Source organism: Cibotium barometz, chromosome 11 (assembly GCF_041138505.1).
Source record: "Cibotium barometz isolate CiBa-2024 chromosome 11, ASM4113850v1, whole genome shotgun sequence".
Lineage (NCBI taxonomy): Eukaryota > Viridiplantae > Streptophyta > Polypodiopsida > Cyatheales > Cibotiaceae > Cibotium > Cibotium barometz.
The window spans coordinates 1117468-1129576 of NC_141056.1; positions in this window are offsets into that span (position 1 = coordinate 1117468).

A 12109-nucleotide genomic window follows, 5' to 3' on the forward strand; every position below is an offset into this window, starting at 1 on the left:
GTCAGTAGTTGCAACTTTATCAGTTCAGTCTTCATGACCTTAATCCTCAAGACGGTCAAAATGCTTCTCCAGCATTCTTGACATAAAACAATCATTTACAAACAGTCACAAATACAGTTTCTATAACGAACTCTTGTCTTTCCATATTATCCACTCTCGGACCACATTACTTATTCCACATTCCATTCAGTGTGTACTCGTTCTCATCCATTCACTCATATAGACTACATTATCTCACATACATCTTCATATTCATTATTCTACATACATATCCATGTTCGTACGTCCACATCATACATCCAATTTCACATTCATACATACGCATCTACATGCATACATCCACATCTACATTCATACATCCATACCTCCATTTCCACATCCACACATCCACATTCATATTCATACATCCACATTCACATGCATACATCCATTTTCACATCCTCATTCATACATCCACATTCACATACATACATCCACATCCATACATTCACATCCACCTCTTCATTCACAATCACATCCATACATCCACATCTACATACATACATCCACATCTACATACATACATCCATACATCCACATCTATATACATACGTCCATTTTTACATCCTCATTCATACATATACATCCACATACATACATACACATCCGTATCTACATCCATATTCACATTCATACATATACATCTACATGTATACATCCACATCACATTCATACAACCATATTACATTCATTCTCGTCCTAACACATCCCATATACATCTTAACACATCCTAACTCATCTTAACACATTCTATCACATCTCATACACATCTTATCACATCTTTTTACATCTCATACACCTCTTATCACATCCTATCACTTTCCATACGCATCTTATCAAATCTTATCACATCTCATACACATCTTATCACATCTTTTTACATCTCATACACCTCTTATCACATCCTATTACTTTCCATACGCATCTTATCAATTCTTATCACATCTCATACACCTCCTATCACTTTTCATACGCATCTTATCAATTCTTATCACATCTCATACACCTCTTATCACATCCTATCACTTTCCATACGCATCTTATCAATTCTTATCACATCTCATACACCTCTTATCACATCTTATCACATTTCATATCTTTTTTTTTAAAGAGAATTCTTATATTTGATATAAGATTTCTCTACACATTTATTTATATATAAATTCCATTTAAGGAGACTAACACTTTCGAAATTAAAATCAATCTTTTATGCATCTTCTTATGCATAATTTCAATTTGGTAGGGAATTACACTTTTAGAATAAAAGAATTTCTCTTATGCATCTAAGTTAAGCATAAAATCCATTTATGAGAAAAATCACACTTTTAGTATAAAAAGAATATCTTTTATGCATACCTATATGCATGAAATCCAATATGATAAAAGTAACACTTTTGATATAAAAAAAATTTCTTTTATGCATACTTCTATGCATGAAAATTAAAAATGATAAAAGTAACACTTTTGATATAAAATTTTTTCCTTTATGCATACTTCTATGCATGAAAATTAAAAATGATAAAAGTAACACTTTTGATATAAAAATTTTTCCTTTATGCATACTTCTATGCATGAAAATTAAAAATGATAAAAGTAACACTTTTGATATAAAAAATTTTCCTTTATGCATACTTCTATGCATGAAAATTAAAAATGATAAAAATAACACTTTTGATATAAAAATTTATCCACTATGCATACTTCTATGCATGAAATAAAAATGGTAGAAATAACACTTTTGATATAAAAATTTATCCATTATGCATACTTCTATGCATGAAATAAAAATGGTAAAAATAACACTTTTGATATAAAAATTTATCCATTATGCATACTTCTATGCATGAAATAAAAATGGTAAAAATAACACTTTTGATATAAAAATTTATCCATTATGCATACTTCTATGGATGAAATAAAAATGGTAAAAATAACACTTTTGATATAAAAACTTATCCTTTATGCATGATATTAAAATTTAATTTCTCAATGATTGTAATGAAATTCTTTCAATTAATCTAGGATGATAATTCCTAGAATATGGTAGGAAGTCCTCTTTTTATGCTTTGAATGAAATTATTTTATGCATAATTTTTATAAAAATTTTGCCATAGCTCCGCTGCTATGATTGATAAATCTCAATTTTTCTAAGGGATAATGCTTATCATTAAGGAAATAATTAAAATGATCTCTAATTGGATTATTAATCCATAATGGATTGAATCATCAATATACATAAACTAAAAGCATAGAAAAAAGCCATTAATTTGACCTCAAGCATAGCTTAATCTTGGGTTAAGGAAAAGCTTTATGAAAAGCTTGATTTGGATTGAGAACGGGTCATGAGTATGACCATTTCTTGAGTGAGAGAGAGAATTTACATAAAAATCATTAGAATTTAAACATAAATGAAAATTAACTTCAATAGCATTTATTAAATTATGTAACTCTTCACTACTATTCAAACTTCAATAGCATTTAAAAAACCATACCAATTAAACTTCTCAAGCTTGAGAGGGGTTGAGAAGAGAGAAACATTGAGAAATTATAGAAAGATCAATATTCACTAATTACCTTACAACTTGCTTGATTCTTTGTTCATGGTAGAGGCCCCCAACCAATCAATTGGTTAAGTATGTTGATGGAGCCACTAATGGGGATTGAAGAAAGAGGGAAGCTCCAAAAACTAGTGAATTATTAAATGAATTCACAGTTCTTGGCTTAGGTGGAGTAGAGTAACGATGCATAAACACTATCTATTTTTCAACAAGGGGGGAGGCTTCTATTTATAGGAAAAATTGAGCTCCTAACCAAACAAACTGATTCTAGAATTTTCTAAATCAGTTTGGTCAATATTTGACCATTTTTAGGTCAGTTAAGCTAACTTTTTGGAACTAGACTTGAATGAGGAGAGAGGAGAGATGAAATATCTCAATTTTTATGAGTTTAAAACTCATTCAAGCATGTGAAATATGCACCTCCTTTAAAGAACTCCCCTTCCTTACATATGTGTCATAATGGAATCATTTCAATATTGCTCATAGTTTTTTTACTAATAAACCTTGTACATTTTCAACTCTTCATCTTATGTGAAATATGCACCTCCTTTAAAGAATTCCCCTTCCTTACATATGTGTCATAATGGAATCATTTTAATATTGCTCATAGTTTTTTACTAATAAACCTTGTACATTTTCAACTCTTCATCTTATGTGAAATATGCACCTCCTTTAAAGAATTCCCCTTCCTTACATATGTGTCATAATGGAATCATTTTAATATTGCTCATAGTTTTTTACTAATAAACCTTGTACATTTTCAACTCTTCATCTTATGTGAAATATGCACCTCCTTTAAAGAATTCCCCTTCCTTACATATGTGTCATAATGGAATCATTTTAATATTGCTCATAGTTTTTTACTAATAAACCTTGTACATTTTCAACTCTTCATCTTATGTGAAATATGCACCTCCTTTAAAGAATTCCCCTTCCTTACATATGTGTCATAATGGAATCATTTTAATATTGCTCATAGTTTTTTACTAATAAACCTTGTACATTTTCAACTCTTCACCTTATGTGAGCATTTACTCATTTTTGGGTATCTTCTTTTTACAAATTTGGATTTATCTCTTCCCTACACATGGATTGATGCTATTGGCTCATAGGAACCTTAATTGGACCATAGTCTAAAGATTTCTGAAAATCTAGACCCTTAGACTAAGGTTCTTTATACCTATTTCCAATTAATTCCAATTGCACATTGGAAAATTCTTTTTGAATTTCTGTTTCAGGGGAACTCATCTGAATTATAAGAGATATTTTTCTATCCAAAAATATTCAAAATCTGAATATTCTCTCTCTAGAATAAATTTTCTCTCTCTAGGCTAAAATAGTTAGCAACAGGGTCTTTATATTTCTGAAGAGGGTTGATTACAGGGGAAGATACTAGGAATCTTACACAATCAAATAGATCACTATTAACAATTAATAGAGAAGCGAGAGCCATACCTCAACCCCTAAGAATGATATATAATTGAAAAGCAATATATATATATATATACCTTATAGAAATTTATCATTTATGGTTGTCTTCGCTCGTTAGTTAATAAGAGTTTCAGAACTTGATATATGAGAATAGAGAGTCTTCTAATACCTTCTCTTACGATTGAAATCATCCGATCATCCCCAAGATTTATCTCCTCTTACGCGTACTCTGACTTTTCTCTCTTTCGAAGGTCTATGGCAAAATAGCCTTCTCTTGTTGTAGGGTTACGATATACTATTCTTTCTTTAAAAGAAAAGCTATGGAGTTTTGGTCTCTTCCTCCGAAAGACCATAGCAATCTAACCTTCTCTTCTAAGATTAAAAAAGAATAAAGGGATATATACATCTCAAGCTCTACTTGATGCCTTCTGACAGTTTTCCCTGTATAGAGACCCTGATAGAATCAACAAATTGTTTTGGTTATAAATCTCTCATAAAAACTCAGAATATGGTCATATAGTCAGTCAAAAGAACTGAAAGGCATCCGGTCTACAACCTTGCGTAGGTAGAATTAGCAGAAACATCTGTTTATAGCCAAAAATGCACTATCTTTAGAAATGCGTTACTTTTTCACATTTTTAGTATGCATGGACTCTAAATATATAAAAGTATTCTAAATGCGACCTCGTATCATCTAAATTTCAATTTCTATTTTTGGAGATACTTCTCTTAATAGAACTATTCTTGTGTTCTTATTTCTTTTAGGATTTTTGGAGCTAATTCTTTTATTCTAACACTTTCCTAATGTTTATAACCTTATTGTCTCACTCTTCTCTAAGAACACTCTCTTTCCTTCTTGAAATCTATATTAAAAGAGACACATATATGGCTTGGAAGGAGGGACCTTACAATCTCCCCCACTTAAAAGATTCGAGATGTCCTCATCTCACAAGTTGGGGTAGTATCTAAGTAAATCCTCCTGTCTCTTCCAAAGTGGTATCCCCACTAGGTAGAAAATCTTCTTTTATCTAAACATTGTTCCTAGAAAGTTCCTTATTTCATGTGTTTGGCTCGTCTTGTTGTGTCCCCAAAAGGTCTTTATTATTTTAAAGTTAATTGGCCTTATTATCCTAAGTTCATGCATCCATATACTTCTCATATGATATGAACCTTTAAAAAAAATGATAATCCTTCCTTACGAATTCCTTATTATTCTATATCCCCATGTAATATGGTACTTAACAAATTGTCATGAAAAAACGTAAGGAAATCAATCCTTTATGCAATCTAGCCTATGAAAGCAATTGCATAATCTTAGTATCCTCTTCTTGAATACCTCTATTCATCATGTACATTACTTCACATGAATCTTGCACCAATCCTCTTCTATTTACTCATAGAAATACTTGATTGAATTCGATTATCTTTAACCTTGCTATCCCTATTTCTTGACCTAGTTTTGCTCAGCTCATGATTCCTTGTAGCCAAGGGTGGGCTTGACGTTCCTCTTGAATTAGGGGACCTCTTAATGATTAACATAGAAGGATTCATGTCCTTCTCGACTCTTTCTATATATAAAAACTTTATCATAGTCTCTCGCTATAATTATGGCTTTTGAAATAGAGGATGGTTTTGCATTCTTGATTCAATGGTAGATTAAGCTTCCAAATGAATCGATGGAGAAGAGTTACCTCATCCATCTCTGGAGCTAATCGCAGAAGTTTAGTAAGATTTTGGTGGCATTCTTCCAAGGTCTTTCTTTTTTGGGTTAGCTCAAAAAATTATTGATTTTATCCTCTCGAAATCTTGGAGGACAAAACCTTTCACGAAGGTGTACTTTCATGGCATCCCATAACTGATTCTGATCTAAGTGGTTAGAATCTGATAATGTTGGGGCTGTACCCACGGGTGATTGCTTTAACTATACAAGAGAGAGGTTCCGTAAGAGCAACGAGAAAGATTGCCCAAATACCACTCATCAATGACTCCTTTTTGGGTCAGGTCGTAAACGCTTTGGCTCAACCTATTGATGGTAAGGGTCAAATCCCAGTTTTTGAGTTTAGATGAATCGAATCTCCCACTCCAGGGATTATTTCAAGACGTTCCGTGTACGAACCTTTACAAACGGGTCTTATTGCTATCGACTCGATGATCCCCATAGGTCATGGTCAACGAGAATTGATAATTGGGGATAGAGAGACCGGTAAAATAGCAGTAGCTACGGATACAATTTTGAATCAGGAAGGTCAAAATGTTATATGTGTCTACGTAGCTATCGGTCAAAAAGTTTCCTCGTGGCTCAGGTAGTAAATACTTTTCAGGATCATGGCACTATGGAATACACCATTGTTGTATCGGAGACCGCAAATTCTCCAGCCACTCTGTAATATCTCGCTCCCTATATAGGAGCAGCTCTAGCTGAATACTTCATGTATCGCAAACAGCATACCTTGATTATTCATGATGATCCCTCTAAACAAGCCTAGACTTATCGACAAATGTCTCTGTTACTTAGAAGACCACCTGGGCGAGAAGCAAATTCTCCAGCCACTCTGTAATATCTCGCTCCCTATATAGGAGCAGCTCTAACTGAATACTTCATGTATCGCAAACAGCATACCTTGATTATTCATGATGATCCCTCTAAACAAGCCTAGACTTATCGACAAATGTCTCTGTTACTTAGAAGACCACCTGGGCGAGAAGCATATCCGAGAGATGTTTTTCATTCACATTCTCGTCCTTTGGAAAGAGCGGCTAAATCAAGTCTCCAACTAGGTGAAGGTAGTATGATAGCTCTACCCATTGTTGAGAGCCAGGCGGGAGATGTCTCAGCCTACATTCCCACCAATGTTATTTCTATTACTGATGGATAAATATTTTTATCAGCAATCAATGTGAGGATTCGACCAGCAATCAATGTGGGGATTCCTATATCTAGAGTAGGCTCTGCAGCTCAAATCAAAGCTATGAAATAAGTGTCCGGTAAATCGAAATTGGAATTGGCCCAATTTGCGAAATTAGAGGCTTTCGCACAATTTGCCTCTAATCTCGATAAGGCTACTCAGAATCAGCTAGCAAGGGGTCAGCGGTTGTGTGAGTTGCTTAAACAGTCTCAAACAGCCCCATTATTGGTGGAAGAAGAAGTAGCTACTATTTAACAGATATTTGGATCTACTAGAAGTTGATCAAGTTAAACGATTTTTGGTTCAGTTGTGTGAGTATATAACAACCAATAAGCCTCAATTTGGTGAAATTATTTGTTCTACCAAGGTATTTACGGAAGAGGCAGAGATACTCTTAAAGGAAGCAATTAAAGAGTCAACATAACTCTTTTTACTACAGGAAGATTGACAATAGTGCTTCCAACTAATTCGGCATTTCTTATGATTTTTAGACAAGCAAGGGTGAACTTGCTTCTTTCATGAAAAAATCAAAACTATCAAACACTTATCATAGCACCACATCTGAAGGCACTCAGAATTAATACATCTGAGATCTTCTTTTGAGAATTACACATCCAGTGCCTTGGGATTGACACATCCAAAGATTATCTGGATAAACACGTCTGAGATGATTAGTTTTCTAAAAATTACACATCTAGTATCTTGGGATTAACACATCTAAGAGCATGATCCTCTGAGAATTACACATCCGAAGTTAGACCCATGTTTGTCTGAGATGGGTTCAAGATCTTGGATGATAGTGCTAGTATAACGCATCCAATGGATATTCGCACGCCAACTCAAACCTTAATGGAGTTATAATCCTAATAATTTATAATATGCGAATTAATTAGATATATCCAAAAAATTTCTCTAAACAAAGTTTGGGTCTATCCTTCTAGTCATTCAGACTCTCACTAGTTTCTTAATTTGATCACCTTGTGTTTTTCCTCAAAAGGTTTCCTCCTCGATTTTATTTCTCAAATTTATTGTACAAATATCTTGCGTGTGCACCCCCCCAAGATACAAGCACAATTTTATAAGATGAATGTCTCAACATGTGAGGATATTCAAATCACTTCTATGGCCACTAGATATGATTTATTAGTCCTCATATGATAAACAATCACTTGTTTTAATCCCTTGACAGTTAACATTTGAAAAATAGATCCTAGGAACTAAGATTGACTCTGATACCATTTGTAAGGTTCCCCCTTCCGAAAATAGGAGAAACACTTAACATAGTCTACTAAGTTTTAGCTTGGAGAAAATTTCCTACTCGTCACACCTTGACCATGTAAAGATTCAAGGAACGATTTGTAGGTAAGACCTAGTTCTATCACACAGGGGGGAGCGTGGTCTTCTAAAGGAAGCAATTGAAGAGTCAACATAACTCTTTTTACTACAGGAAGATTGACAATAGTGCTTCCAACTAATTTCGTATTTCTTATGATTTTTAGATGAGCAAGGGTGAACTTGCTTCTTTGATGAAAAATTCAAAACTATCAAATACTTATCATAGCACCACATCTGAAGGCACTAAAGATTAATACATCTGAGATCTTCATTTTGTGAGAATTACACATTCGGTGCCTTGGGATTGACACATCCAAAGATTATCTCAATTAACACGTCTGAGATGATTAGTTTTCTGAAAATTACACATCTAGTATCTTGGGATAAACACATCTAAGAGCATGATCCTCTGGGAATCACACATCCGAAGTTAGACCCATGTTTGTCTCAGATGGGTTCAAGATCTTGGATGATAGTGCTAGTATAACGCATCCAATGGATGCCATTCACACATCAACTCAAACCTTAATGGAGTTATAATCTTAATAATTTATAATATGCAAATTAATGAGATATATCCAAAAAAAATCTCTAAACAAAGTTTTGGTCTATCCTTCCAGTCATTCAGTCTCTCACTAGTTTCTTAATTTGATCACCTTATGTTTTTCCTCTCAAAAGGTTTCCTCCCCAATTTTATTTCTCAAATTTATTGTACAAATATCTTGCGTGTGCACCCCCCGAAGATACAAGCACAATTTCATAGGATGATTGTCTCAACATGTGAGGATATTCAAATCACTTCTATGGCCCCACTAGATATAATTGATTAGTCCTTATATGATAAACAATCACTTGTTTTAATCCTAGGAACTAAGATTGGCTTTGATACCATTTGTAAGGTTCCCCCCTTTCGAAAATAGGGGAAACACTTAAGATAGTCTACTAAGTCTTAGCTTGGAGAAAATTTCCTACTCAGTCCACACCTTGACCATGTAAAGATTCAAGGATACGATTTGTAGGTACGACCTAGTTCTATCCCACAAGGGGGGAGCGTAGTCTTCTAAAAGTCAAATTACCCATAGGGTAATTGATCATAGTTTGAGAAACTACTAATCTTGATTCCTAGAGACAACGCTTTTTTCATTATCCATATGCAAGGCACAGCCCCGCTGGCCTAGTCTCCTTGAATAGGGTTGCTCGAGAACCTATTTATCTAGCGTAGGGCTTTTACTTAATCTATTGGAAAGCTACCCGACTAATTGGGTCCACCCGTCCATAGGATATGGTTGTCTTCGCTCATTAGTTAATAAGAGTTTCAGAACTTGATATATGAGAATAGAGAGTCTTCTAATACCTTCTCTTATGATTGAAATCATCCGATTATCCCCAAGACTTATCTCCTCTTATCGTACTCTGACTTTTCTCTCTTTCGAAGGTCTATGGCGAAATAGCCTTCTCTTGTTGTAGGGCTACGACATACTATTCTTTCTTTAAAAGAAAAGCTATGGAGTTTTGGTCTCTTCCTCCAAAAGACCATAGCAATCTAACCCCCTCCAAAATTATTGATTTTATCCTCTCAAAATCCTGGAGGACTAAACCTTTCACAAAGGTGTACTTTCATGGCATCCCATAACTGATTCTGCTCTAAGTGGTTAGAATCTGATAATGTTGGGGCTGTACCGACGGGTGATGGCTTTAACTATACAAGAGAGAGGTTCCGTAAGAGCAACGGGAAAGATTGCCCATTTAATACCAGTCAGTGACTCCTTTTTGGGTCATGTCGTAAACGCTTTGGCTCAACCTATTGATGGTAAGGGTCAAATCCTAGCTTTTGAGTTTAGATGAATCGAATCTCTCGCTCCAGGGATTATTTCAAGACATTCCATGTACGAACCTTTTCAAACAGGCCTTATTGCTATATCAACTCGATGATCCCCATAGGTCGTGGTCAACGAGAATTGATAATTGGGGATAGACAGACCGGTAAAACAGCAATAGCTACAGATACAATTTTGAATCAGAAAGGTCAAAATGTTATGTGTCTACGTAGCTATCGGTCAAAAAGCTTCCTCCGTGGCTCAGGTAGTAAATACTTTTCAGGATCATGGCGCTATGGAATACACCATTGTTGTATCGGAGACCGCAAATTCTCACTCTAAGATGGGTTCAAGATCTTGGATGATAGTGCTAGTATAACGCATCCAATGGATGGCATTCACACATCAACTCAAACCTTAATGGAGTTATAATCTTAATAATTTATAATATGCGAATTAATGAGATATATCCAAAAAATTTCTCTAAACAAAGTTTGGGTCTATCCTTCCAGTCATTCAGTCTCTCACTAGTTTCTTAATTTGATCACCTTATGTTTTTCCTCTCAAAAGGTTTCCTCCCCAATTTTATTTCTCAAAATTATTGTACAAATATCTTGCGTGTGCATCCCCCGAAGATACAAGCACAATTTCATAGGATGATTCTCTCAACATGTGAGGATATTCAAATCACTTCTATGGCCACTAGATAAAATTGATTAGTCCTTATATGATAAATAATCACTTGTTTTAATCCCTTGAAAGTTAACATTTGAAAAACAGATCCTAGGAACTAAGATTGGCTCTAATACCATTTATAAGGTTCCCCCCTTTCGAAAATAGGGGAAACACTTAACATAGTCTACTAAGTTTTAGCTTGGAGAAAATTTCCTACTCGTCACACCTTGACCATGTAAAGATTCAAGGATACGATTTGTAGGTAAGACCTAGTTCTATCCCACAAGGGGGAGCGTGGTCTTCTAAAGGAAGCAATTGAAGAGTCAACATAACTCTTTTTACTACAGGAAGATTGACAAAAGTGCTTCCAACTAATTCCGTATTTCTTATGATTTTTAGATGAGCAAGGGTGAACTTGCTTCTTTCATGAAAAATTCAAAACTATCAAATACTTATCATAGCACCACATCTAAAGGCACTCAGGATTAATAAATCTGAGATCTTCATTTTGTGAGAATTACACAGTCGGTGCCTTGGGATTGACACATCCAAAGATTATCTCAATTAACACGTCTGAGATGATTAGTTTTCTAAAAATTACACATCTAGTATCTTGGGATTAACACATCTAAGAGCATGATCCTCTGGGAATCACACATCCAAAGTTAGACCCATGTTTGTCTCAGATGGGTTCAAGATCTTGGATGATAGTGCTAGTAAAACGCATCCAATGGATGGCATTCACACATCAACTCAAACCTTAATGGAGTTATAATCTTAATAATTTATAATATGCGAATTAATGAGATATATCCAAAAAATTTCTCTAAACAAAGTTTGGGTCTATCCTTCCAGTCATTCAGTCTCTCACTAGTTTCTTAATTTGATCACCTTATGTTTTTCCTCTCAAAAGGTTTCCTCCCCAATTTTATTTCTCAAAATTATTGTACAAATATCTTGCGTGTGCATCCCCCGAAGATACAAGCACAATTTCATAGGATGATTCTCTCAACATGTGAGGATATTCAAATCACTTCTATGGCCACTAGATAAAATTGATTAGTCCTTATATGATAAATAATCACTTGTTTTAATCCCTTGAAAGTTAACATTTGAAAAACAGATCCTAGGAACTAAGATTGGCTCTAATACCATTTATAAGGTTCCCCCCTTTCGAAAATAGGGGAAACACTTAACATAGTCTACTAAGTTTTAGCTTGGAGAAAATTTCCTACTCGTCACACCTTGACCATGTAAAGATTCAAGGATACGATTTGTAGGTAAGACCTAGTTCTATCCCACAAGGGGGAGCGTGGTCTTCTAAAGGAAGCAATTGAAGAGTCAACAT